This window comes from Tamandua tetradactyla, chromosome 6, assembly GCF_023851605.1.
Source record: "Tamandua tetradactyla isolate mTamTet1 chromosome 6, mTamTet1.pri, whole genome shotgun sequence".
Classification (NCBI taxonomy): domain Eukaryota; kingdom Metazoa; phylum Chordata; class Mammalia; order Pilosa; family Myrmecophagidae; genus Tamandua; species Tamandua tetradactyla.
This window is the reverse complement of record NC_135332.1, coordinates 30,852,639-30,865,220: the sequence shown is the minus strand read 5'-3', so window position 1 is coordinate 30,865,220 and position 12,582 is coordinate 30,852,639. Positions and strand designations below refer to the sequence as shown.

Sequence of the window (12,582 nt, the reverse complement as noted above, 5' to 3'; positions counted from 1 at the left end):
TGAAGTTTAGTATGGGTTACAGTTCCACAGTTTTTCATTTTTTTTTCTTCAAGCTGCTCCAAGACACTGGAGACCAACAGAAATATCAATATAATGATTCAGCAGTCATACTCATTTGTTAAATCTTATCTTCTCCGTTATACTCCTCCTTCTCTTTAAATAGCGTATATACATAAAAGCAATAAATTTCAAAGTACATCGCACCAATTAGTTGTAGAACAGATTTCAGAGTTTGGTATGGGTTACAATTCCACAGTTTTAGGTTTTTATTTCTAGCTGCTCTAAGGTACTGGAGGCTAAAAGAAATATCAGTATAATGATTTAGCACTCATACTCATTTGTTAAACCCAGCCTTCTCTGTATAACTCCACCATCACCTTAGATATTTCTCCCACTGTTTAGAGGTATTTGGGCTATTCCCATTCTAACTTTTTCATGTTGGAAGGGGCTGTCGATAATGTGGGATAGGGTGATGAAACTAGTTGATGTGTTGGAAAGGCTGGCACCTCTGCATTTCAGACTTATCTGGTCCAGGGACCCATCTGGAGGTTGTAGGCTTTGGAGAGTTACCCTAGTGCATGGAACCTTTGTAGAATCGTATATAATGCCCTAGGTATTCTTTAGGATTGACAGGAATGGTTTTTATTGGGTTTTGGCAAGTGATGATAGCAATGTCTAACTGAAACGTGTAAGAGTGACCTCCAGAATAGCCTTTCCACTCTATTTGAAACTCTCTCAGTCACTGATACCTTATTTGTTACACTTCTTTTCCCCTTTTGGTCAGGATAGCATGTCATTTCCGATGCCAGGGCCAGGCTTGTCCCCGGGGTCATCCCCCACACTGCCAGGGAGACTTTCACCCCTGGATGTCATGTCCCATATAGGGGGGAGGACAATGGTTTCACTTGCAGAGTTGGACTTAGCGAGAAAAGGCCATTTCTGAGCAGCATAGGCATACCCATAGGTAGGCTAGGGATACATGCATTTTTATATTGCAGACATCATGACACTTCACCCTTAAATACTTTATATGCATCTTCTTAAGATAAAAACCTTGCTTTATTTAATTGTTCTTTCCATACATGATCACAGTTAAAGCAATTAACAGTAACTTCCTAATGTCATCTGATATTCAGTTCATCTTCAAATTTCCCAGGTTGTCTCAAAGATGACTTTTTGAACTGCTTGTATTTTTTTATCCAAAACAGAACCCAATAAATGGTCAGATGTTATATTTGTTATGTCTGTTTAGTCTCTTTTAAAATGTAGAACAGTCTATTCAGAAGCCACATGATATTGGGGTTTTGAAGAGACCAGGCCTGTTGTCTCTTGTAGTTTTCTGGTTGTTCCCTTATGTTGTCTTTTAACTCGTTCCTTTATACCTGTATTTTTTTTATACTTATTTTTTTGGATGCATGGTCCGGGGACTGAACCTGGGTTTCCTGCATTTATCCCTGTATTTTGTATCTCTGTAAACTGACAGGACTAAAGGCTTGATTAGATTCAGGTTAAACATTTTTTGGTCAGAATACTTCCTAGTGCCTTATATTTGTATCACAGTAGGAGAAACATAATGCCCTACTGTTAATGATGGTGAGTTTGATAATTTAAGTTGGTGAATACCAGATTTCTCCATTGTAAAGACATTTTTTTCCCTTTTGTAATTTCTAACTAATCTGTAGGGTGGTGACACTGGCATATACTGTTATACTTCTCTAGCAGCCTGTCATCTAATGACGTTAACTCTGTTGATGATTCTTGCCTGAAGCAACGAGTTCATTGGTTGTTGCAAAATGGTGACTTTCTAATTCTTCCGTTCCTTTTAATTGATTAGCTTTCAATCTTCTGTAAAGATTTCTCTCGTCAATAAGGATTAAATGACAGTTTCAATTAAAAAGTTGAGGTGAATTAAAATTTTTTTTAATTTTTAATTTTGAAACACATTCAAACTTAAAGGGCAGTTACAAAAATATTACAAATTTATACAGAGAACTCTAACATACCCCTACTTATCCCCCTCACCGAGACCCAGAACCACCAATTTCAACATTTTGCCATTTGATATATCACTATCCATCTCTTTACCTATTTGTCTATTTAGCAATCCATTTTTATAGCACTTGAGGTTGTATGCATCATGCTCCTTGAACACTTAATACTGCATGATACATTTCCTGAGAACAAGGATATTCACTTTTGTAAGTACTTTAAGAGTAGTTATCAAGTTCAAACACCTTAATGTTGATGCAAAGCTTACATTATATATTTTGGTTTTTTCATATTCCCCAATAATGTCCCTTTGAGGCTTTTCTCCTGTTTTACTAGATCATACCCAGGATCATGTATTACATCTCATTGTCATTGTCTCTTTAGTTACTCTTCCTTTTTTTTAATTGTGGGAACATATATACAAAATAAATTTTTCCCATCTCATTCACTCCCAATCATACCATTCAGTGGGATTAAACACATTCATCATATTGTGTTCCCCTCACTAGTTTCCATTACAAAAACTTCCCTATCTCCCTGAGCAGAAACCCTATACCAATCATGCATTAATTCCCTATATCCCTGGCCCTGCCCCTGACAACCTAACTCTATTATCTGTCTCCATGAGCTTACTGTTCTCCAGTATTTTCTATGGGGTTTAAATTTAATATCCTAAATCTGTAACAATCTTGTTTGTTTTAATACCAAATTAACTCCAAGAGTATGTGTAAACCCTATTGCTATACCTCTGCATCCTCCCACCTTTATGTTGTTCTTGCTCCAGATTACATATTTATACATTACATGTATAATGTTGTTCAGAATCACCAATTTATCATTGCATTTTTAGGTCCTGTATGAAGTAAAATGTGTAGTTAGAAATAAGTACAGTAGTACAGGCATTTATATTTACTCATGTCATTATCTTTACCAGTATCTTTATTTCTTCAAGTGGTCCCAGTCAATTGTCCAATGCCCTTTCTTTCAGTCTGCAGAACTCACTTTAGAATTTCTTCTGGAGACAAAGTCCCTTAGCTTTTGTTTATCTGGCAATGTCTTGATCGCTCCTTCATTTTTTTTTTAATATATAATATGGTTTTAATTTTTCCTAAATTATAAATAATTGCTGAAAGAAATATGCTAAGATATTAGCAGTAGTTATCATCTCTGAATGTTGAAATCATCAGTTTTTATTTAATTTTTTTGTAATATCAAAAATTTCTATGATATACAAGTATTCTTTTTTCAATTGAGATAATTCACTTACTATCTTATTTTTAAATAATTGTATTTTTTATTATTAATTTTTTTATTTTTTTAAATACCAAAAAACACCAAACAAATGCAAGCATTCTAATTTTTGATCATTCTGTTCTACATATATAATCAGTAGTTCACAATATCATCACATAGTTGCATATTCATCATCATGATCATTTCTTGGAACATTTGCATCTGTTCAGAAAAAGAAAGAAAAAGAAAACAGAAAAAAATTCATACATACCATACCCCCTGCCCCTCCCCCTCACCGATCACCAGCATTTCAATCTAAATTTATTTTAACATTTGTTCCCCCTATTATTCATCATTATTCCATATGTTTTACTCCTCTGTTGATGAGGTAGATAAAAGGAGCATCAGACACAAGGTTTTCACAATCATGTAGTCAAATTGTGAAAGCTATATCATTATACAATCATCTTCAAGAAACATGGCTACTGGAACACAGCTCCACGTTTTCAGGCAGTTCCCTTCAGCCTCTCTACTACATCTTGACTAACAAGATGATATCTGTTTAATACGTAAGAATAACCTCCAGGATAACCTCTTGACTCTGTTTGGAATCTCTTAGCCTTTGACACTTTATTTTGTCTCATTTCACTCTTCCCCCTTTTGGTCAAGAAGGTTTTCTCAGTCCCCTGATGCTGAGTCTCAGTTCATTCTAGGAGTTTTCTCAATCCCTCGATGCTGAGTCTCAGCTCATTCCAGGATTTCTGTCCCAAGTTGCCAGGAAGGTCCACACCCCTGGGAGTCATGTCCCACGTAGATAGGTGGAGGATGGTGGGTTTGCTTGTTGTGTTGTCTGGAAACCTCCCTCATTTTTTAAAGACGGCTATGCCAGATATAGAATTCTTAGGTAGCAATTTTATACTTTCAACACTTTAAATATGTTATCCCATTTCTTTCTTGTCCCTGTAGTTTCTGATGAGAAATCAGCACTTAATCTTATTGAGCCTCCCTTGTACGTGACACGTTGCTTCTCTTGTGTGGCTTTTAGAATTTTCCCTTGGTTGGCTTTCGACAGTCTGATTATAATATGTTTTGGTGTGGATCTATTGGGGTTTATCCTGTTTGGAGTTTTTTGAGCATCTTGGATGTGTATATTCATGTCTTTTATTAAATTTGGTAAAATTTCAGCCATTATTTCTTTGACTATTCTCTCTATTCCTTTTTCTCTTTCTTCTCCTTCTGGGCCTCCCATAATGCATATATTGAGTATGCTCAGTGGTGTCCCACAGGTTCCTCAGGCTCTTGTTGACTTCATTTTTCTTCTTTCTGCTTCACAGACAGGATGATTTCAGTTGTCTTATCTTCCACTTTGCTGATAGTTTCTTCTACCAGCTTCAATCTGCTGTTGAACCCCTCTAGAGAATTTTTAAGTTTTGTTACTGTTCAGCTCTGTTTCTTTCCTTCTCATAATTTCCATCTCTCTATTGATATTCTCTTTGTGTTCATTTGTTGTTTTCCTGATATCCTTCAGTTATTTATCCTTGTTTTCCTTTCATTCTTTGAGCATATTTAGGGCCTTTTTAAAAAAAGCCTTTTTCTGGAATGACTCAAGTTTGATCCTCCTGCTATAGTACCAGGCAGCACAATTTGACTGCTCTCCCGTTGCATTCTGTGAGAATTCTATGAATGGCCTTCTACATATAGGACAAGTTCTGGAACAAGTTCCTCAGGCTAATACCAGACAGATTGTACAAAAATACATGCTTCCAGCATGTGCATGAGAGCCACTGTGCTCCCCAAACCAGGACTAGGGATTTGTACCAGGAGCACAGGTTGGCTCTGCACTGAACTAGTGAAGGATAGAAGTGGGATCAGCCAGAGCATCGTGAGATCCTACTGCTTTTAAGAAGAGTTTTCTTGATTCTGTACTCCTGGTGTTAACTGCAGTCCTTTAACTGTTTTCTGGAGCTCTGAGAAAGATGTTTTTGCCAATGTTTCCTGGTTGTTCAAAGCTTCTGCGAGTAGATGGAGCCCTAAAACATCTCATTCTGCCATCTTGATTGAGGTGGGGCTCTCAGTAAATATCTGAGGAAATTCTTATTTCTTTCCCCTTAATAATTTTCTGAATAAGACAATGGTGTAATCACCACCAGTCATGGTAAGTGAATTGTTTTTCTTTCTTACTCTCTTCGTTTTAGTATTATTATAAGCTCATGGATTTTAATTTATTCTATGTTTTACAAACATTTTTAGACATTCTCTTTCTATTGCTCAAAATGTCTCATGTTTGACCTGTGGGAGTCCTTCAACTTTGATGTATAAGCGCTCCCTTACTTTTTGGCATAAGAAGTTCCTGGCTTATTATATTTTTCTTGTTCCAGGTATGGAATCCTCATCTCTATATCATTTTATATATCATATTTTCTTCCCTTTCACTTCCTTGATGGAGCATTTGGAACCCAATTCCAAAAACTAAAGATACATTTATTTTAACACAAAGCACCTAGTATTTGACTCACACTTGTGCCTAAAGCTTTACTGGATTCTGGATCTTAGAATTCACAGATTTTCTTTCTTGAATACCACTTCCTGAAAGATGGACAGTGTCTCTGAAGAAAGCATTGCTTTTTTTTTTTTTCCACCCCCTTTCTTTAATATAAGGCTGACTGTAGCAGAATGGAGAATTTCTTCTCTCATGAGGAGCCTTGATTTTTTTTCCTGAGATGGAAATTTCCCTGTATGAAATTTAGAGGCAAATTGTGTGTTTACAGGCTTTATTAGGAATGTGGGGTTTTGATGGTTATATAGACATATCTTTGTAAGTGAACACATATGTGTTTTTCTTTTCTCCTTTTTCCTCATTTACACTCCTTTCTCCACACAGTTAGGGTATTATGCAAGATTATGCTGTAATAGCATATTTTTTTCATTATCACTAGATTTTCATCAGGAAAAAGGAGTGAGACAAATTGTTTTTTTAGGGAAAAATTTCAGATAGGCCATGAACTCTAATCTGACTGTCTTAACTCTAAGTCTGGAACAGTGCTGAATCCTCTGGCTTTCTATCATGTACTAGAGACTCAGGAGAAATGTTGATATATTCACAGTGCTTCTGAAAATCTGTCATACTAAGGAAGGTTAACGCAAATGAAAGATACCTTGAAACTGTATTATAAAGTTGCTGTTAGGGGCTGGACTAATTCTTGCCTTAGCAAAAAACGTTTTTTCAGATTTTTGCCATATATCAGTATTTTGAGAAATCTTATTTCATTTCAAATCACTTAAAGCTGGACAGTAATATTATTCTGATACTTATCTGAAATTCCTTTTTCTTTTTACCATCTTGTCATATTTACTTGGTTTTTCTCAGCCTGGTTTCATAACAATACTGGTGCCATATTAAATTCCAATTGTATGTTTAGAGAAGTACACCTGTTTCTTCTGCTCATTTTGGGGCACGGCATATCACTCTGAAAGGCTGTGCTCACATATTTGCTAGTAAGATCTAGTAGCTTCTTTTACTTTTGCGTATTACTACCTCCCATTACCAGAAAAGAACTTCTAAAGTACAATTTCTTTAGAAAAAGCTTGGTTCTTCATTCTTACAACTGTCATCACATTTTAAAGAAACGGCAGGGATTTCTGGCTGTTCTCTATGGCAAAGCTGGTCATGCAGCTTAGGGAGGCCTGAACACAGACCTCACAGTGCGAATTAAACTCAGGCAGTAACCCCTGCTTGACCATAGAGACCTTTATTCGTGGCTGTTTCTTTCTCAGAAGCTGTTAGCATAAACCTTACTGCTGCAGTACAAGCCGTAACAGAGAAGAGCTTGCAGTGGTTCTCTGGGAGCCTCTAATTCCTCTTGTTTACTTTTGGTAAGAGAAAAAAATGTGCACGTAATCATTCATTTCCTTCAGTTTAGATTTATATACTCCTTTTCTTGGTATGTAGAAACAGTTAGTCACGTATAAATTTGCGGTAAATAAAAATGACAGTTTTAAAATGTGGAAAATCATTTGTGTTGCCTAAAATTTTTTTTAACTTTTTTTTATTGTGAAATAGAACATATATACACAAAAGCAATAAGTTTCAAAGTATGTTGTAACAAGTAGTTATACCACTGATTTCAGAGTTTGATATGGGTTACAATTTCACAGTTTTAGGTTTTTCCTTCTAGGTGCTCCGAGACACGGGAGACTAAAAGAAATATCAATATAATGATTGAGCAGTTATTCTCATTTGTCAAATCCTATTTTCTCTGTTATAACTTCTCCTTCTCCTTTGATCCTTTTCCCAATCTTTAGGGATAGTGGGCTGTGCCTATGCTAACTTTTTCTTGTTGGAAAAGGGTGTTGATAATATGGAATATAGAATAGAATGAATTGATGTTCTTGCAGAGCCTGGCCCATCTGAATTTCAGAGCTTATCTGGCTTAGGAGCCATCTGAAGATTGTAGGTTTCTGGAAAGTAATCTTAGTGCATGAAACTTCTGTAGAATCTCAAATAGAATGCTAGGTGTTCTTTAGGGTTAACAAGAATGATATTGATTGGGGTTTGACAAACCATGGTAATTAGCAATATCTAACTAAAGCTGGCCTATGAGTATCCTCCAGAATTGTTTGAATTCTCTTAGCTATTGATACCTTATTTTGTTACATTTCTTTTCCCCCGTTTGGTCAAGTGGGCACTGTTGATTCCACGTTAGCAGGTCCAGCTCATCGCTGGTTCATATCCCACGTTGCCAGGGAAGCATTCACCCCTGGTTGTCATGTCTCACTTATGGGGGAACGTAATGATTTTATTTGCAGAGTTGGGCTTCGAGGGAGGCTATATCTGAGCAACAAAAGAGGTTTTCTGGAAGTAACTCTTAGGCATAACTACAGGTAGGCTTAGCTTCTCTGCTACAGAAATAAGCTTCATAAGAGCAAGCCTAAGATTAAGGGCTTGGCCTATTGACTTGGGAGTCTAATGTTTGAGACAGCATCAGGGGTTTCCCTGGTAGTAAAGCTTATCAGTTACATATTTTTCCCCCAGTCCCTCAAGGGACTTTGCCAGTACTTTTTAATTATCTGCCTAACCTACTCTGAGATGTATGTGGGTATTACACTAAGCTATACAGAATTACAAGCCCTCGTTCCCATTCTGGGCTCCATATCTTTGGGTTATTTAAATGAAATATCTAGACAGGTTGAGTTAGATTATGTGCTATAGAAAATTTAGGTTTTGGACAAATAAAATCTCTCTTCCTTTGGTGTCATACTGTAGGTGAAGTTCTAAAATACAGACAATGTCGTCATTGCCCCTGTATACTGATTTACCTTAATCCAGACCAGATCAGCTTCATTTTAATTTCTAACTGAAGCTTGATCTCTTTTTTGGTTTCTTTAACAGTTGCTGTATGTGGCAAGGCTGAATTTTAGAGCTGCAAAACTCCAACTCTGAATCTTAGGTGTCACACAGGTACCCAGAGTTCCAGGGAAATACCAGGTTATACATATATAGCACAGCCTTTCAAAATCTAGAAATAACATTTACAGCTCCGGATTAAATGTGGTTGCCGAAGAGTTTACAGTCTAGGTTCCAATTTTCTTACAAGTATTTTCTAAAAGATACCATACAGTATTTATTCTTTTGTTTCTGGCTTATTTTGCACCATATAATGTCCCCAAGGTTCATTCACCTTGTTGCATGCCTCACAACTTCATTCCTTTCTGTAGCCGTACAATATTCCATCATATGTATACACCACCTTTGCCATTCAGCCTCTCATTCTATGTATCCTTCAGCCCCCTCCATACATTGGGCATCATGGATAATATCCAAAGCCAATAATCCATGTCTTACAGTATCCTCACTTGGGTGTGCAATCATCAACACTCTCATTTTTAGACAATTTTCATTGCACCAAAGAGAAAAATAACCAATAACCATACACTCACCAAATAGAAAGTCCAATCTCCCCTTAACTCTTGTCCTACCCACCCACTCCCACCCCCAGTTATTTACCCCTGGTATTGCTATTGTTGATATCTTCCTGTTGGATATAGACCATAGCGTGCACTAGTAGTTTTCCCCCATACCCCTCTATTACTGACTCTGTACAAGATCCATACTTTCAAAATAGTTCATGCGAGAACTTATTTATATTTGTAGTGTTAATCAGTGCGATACATGGCTCTATACAACCACTTTCAATCATGTTAACCTTCAATATGACAATATTACTTTATAAACCCGCTAATGAACTGCCTTCACTTCTATCCATCCCTTACATTTAAGTTCAACCTCATTAGGTAATAATTGACCTATCTCTAGATTCTGTGTATCTCTAGATCTAAGAGTCTGAGTTTACCTTTAACCAAGGTCATAATAGCAAAATACTGCAGTATCTATCTTTTGTGTCTGGCTTATTTCGTTCAGCATTATGTCCTCAAGGTTATCCATGTTGTCATATGCTTCAGGACCTCATTTCATCTTACTGCTGCATAATATTCCATTCTGTGTATATACCACGTTTTGTTTCTCCACTCGTCTGTTGATGGGCACTCAGATTGTTTCAGTCTTTTGGCAGTGATGTATACTGCTGTGAACATCAGTGTACAAATGTCTGTTTGTGTCTGTGCTTTCAGCTCTTCTACATAACTACCAAGTAGTGAGTGGCATTGCTGGGTCATAGTGTGCTGTCTTTAATTTAAACTTTTTTTTTTTCTTTTTGGCATGGGCAGGCTCTGGGAATCGAACCTGGGTCTCTGGCATAGCAGGTGAGAATTCTGCCACTGAGTAAATTTAAAATCATAGAATAATTTAACATATAGAAAAACATAGAATATCATTCATATACTTATCACCCAGTTTTATCAAATCTTAACATTTTGCTATATTTGCTCAAAGCATTTTTTATAATAAATAAAAAATCACTGGACTATTGAAGCCTTGGTATACTCCTGTTCTTTTCTCTGCTGTCCTCCTCAGAGGTAACAGCTGTCCTGTATTTCGTGTTTATCATTTTCAAATTGTATGTAAATGCTATAATCCAAGATGTCCTGTTCTGTAACTTGATATTTGTCCTTGAGGTTTACCTAGGTTGATACATGTAGCTTTAGTCCATTCATTTTAATTACATTTTAAATGCTTTTAAGTGCATTTTAAAGTGCAGTTCATTGTACGAGTATATTGTACCACAGTTTATTTTTCCATTTCCTGTTAATGGACATTTAAGGTATTTCCAATTTGTCATTATTACACATAACCCTTCAATAATATACATGGCTCCTTGGGCAGGTCTGCCAGAATTTCTCTAGGTATATGCTTAGAAATGGGGTTGCTGGATTATAGGTTATAAATATCTTCAACTTTACTAACCATTGCTAGTTTGTTTTTTAAAAAGATTAAACCAACTTACATTTCCACCAAAAATTGTATGAGACTTTTGGTTTTACTATCCTAGCAAACAATTGGTTTATAAGACTTTTTCATTTTTCAGTAGTGTGTGTGAAGTACTATCTCTTTGTTTTGTTTTTAAATTTAGTTTATCTTTTATTGAACTGAAGTTTTAAACTTTAATCAGATTTATTATGTTTTTCCTTTGTGGTTTGTGTTTATGTGTCTTGATAAAGGAATTTTCCTTTGTACTAAGATATTAAAGTTACAGATTACATTTTCTTCTAAAAGTACTAAAGCTTTGTTTTTCACATTGTGGTCTCTAATCCCCTGGAAATTATTTTTATGTTTGGCATGAATAAGAATTTAATTTTTTCTCAAAAGGATAACCCGGTGCCCCAGTATCATATATTACATAGGTCATCTTTTTCTACTACTTTGTAATGCGACATGTACATTTCTATATATATGAAGGTTTGTGTGTCTTGAACCACTTGGTCGGTTTTCCTGTCTTATGCTGGTACCAAACTGTCTTAATTTTCATAACTTTATATTAATTGTTCATGTCTGGCAGGGCAAATCCCATTACCTTGTTCTTTTTCTATTCATCAAGCTAACTCCCTGAAAAACCCTGTCAGGTTGGTACATTTTAATGAAAGCATTTGTTGTCTAAATATATTGACATGATATATAATGGCCTTCTCCAAAAGAGATTTAAAAAAATCAAGCCTCCTGTATCTAATAGCTGATCATTGTTTTGCTTTAGCCTATAGTTTCCATTCAATTTTTAGTTTTGTTGGTGTGATTTCACTATTTATAAGGATATGGTCTTCAAATGGAGGAGAACCTTGTTATAATTTGTTGTCTGGGATAAAGACACCAAATAAAGCACTTTGGTAAAGACCTTGAGTATTTTTTATAAGGAAAAGAAACCTACTTAAACTAGTTCAAATAAAAGGAGATAAATAAAAAAGAAATAACTGCTGTAGAATCCAAAGGAAAGTTGAACAACCAGGCTTCAGAAGAGCCTGGGACAAAAACAGTCCCAGAGACTTTAGCAATAAAAGTAATGGATTCTAGTGTTCTGATATAAATAGGACCCAGTCTCCTAATTAGACTTGATTCAGATTTCTGAGAAGAATCTGATTGGGTCAGTCTGGGGATTGATTTCCCCTGTGCCAGATATCTGCCCCAGGTTCAACCTGTCTTGGAGATAGGAGTGGGAAAATTTGGTACAAACAGCAGTTTTGGGGGTGGCTGGAGCCAGAGACAGTCTCTTACAGCAGCAATTTTCAAACTTTTTGGTCTCAGGACTTTTTTAAATGCTTAAAAATTATTGAGAACTCCAAAGAGCTTTTGTTTATGTGTGTCAATTATTATTATTATTTTTTATTTTAACATTTGTTCCTCCTATTTATTTTTATTCCATATGTTCTGCTCATCTGTTGACAAGGTAGGTAAAAGGAGCATCAGACACAAGGTTTTCACAGTCACACAGTCACATTATGAAAGCTTTATCATTATACAATCACCATCAAGAAACATGGTTACTGGGACACAGCTCTACATTTTCAGGCAGTTCCCTCCAGCCTCCCCATTTCATCTTGAATAACAAGGTGATATCTACTATGCGTGTCAATTATTGATATTCATGGAATTAGAAGTTAAAACAAAGAATTAAATTTTAATAAATTAATTTAAATAACAATAAATCTATCTGATGCTAACATAAGTGATATATTTTTGTAAAAAATAACTTTTCAAAAAAATTAGGAAGAATGGAATTTTTTTTACATCTGCAGATCTCTTAAATATCTAAGACAGATTCCCATAACTGCTTCTACATTGTCTGAGTGATAGTTTTGACTGAAGTATATGAAGATATTACAGCTTCACAAAGATATGAAGTTGGGAAAGGAGGGAGTATTTTATATTTTTTTCAGATAATTGTGCAAGTTCTTCTCTGATACCATACCAAAACT

The 12,582-nt window shown here is 35.7% G+C and overlaps 1 protein-coding gene across 4 annotated transcripts in view; it reads left to right on the top strand.

Annotated features, from left to right (window-relative positions):
* SPOP (speckle type BTB/POZ protein) overlaps window positions 1-12,582 on the top strand; it is a 100,478-nt gene that overhangs the window by 4,333 nt on the left and 83,563 nt on the right. For 2 of the 4 annotated variants that reach the window (XM_077164712.1, XM_077164708.1), the window contains exon 2: window positions 9,946-9,981. The exons of the other annotated variants lie outside the window; for them this stretch is intronic. The gene's annotated coding sequence lies outside the window, so the exon portion shown is untranslated. The remainder of the gene's footprint in view (window positions 1-9,945; window positions 9,982-12,582) is intronic. 4 annotated transcript variants of the gene reach the window in all.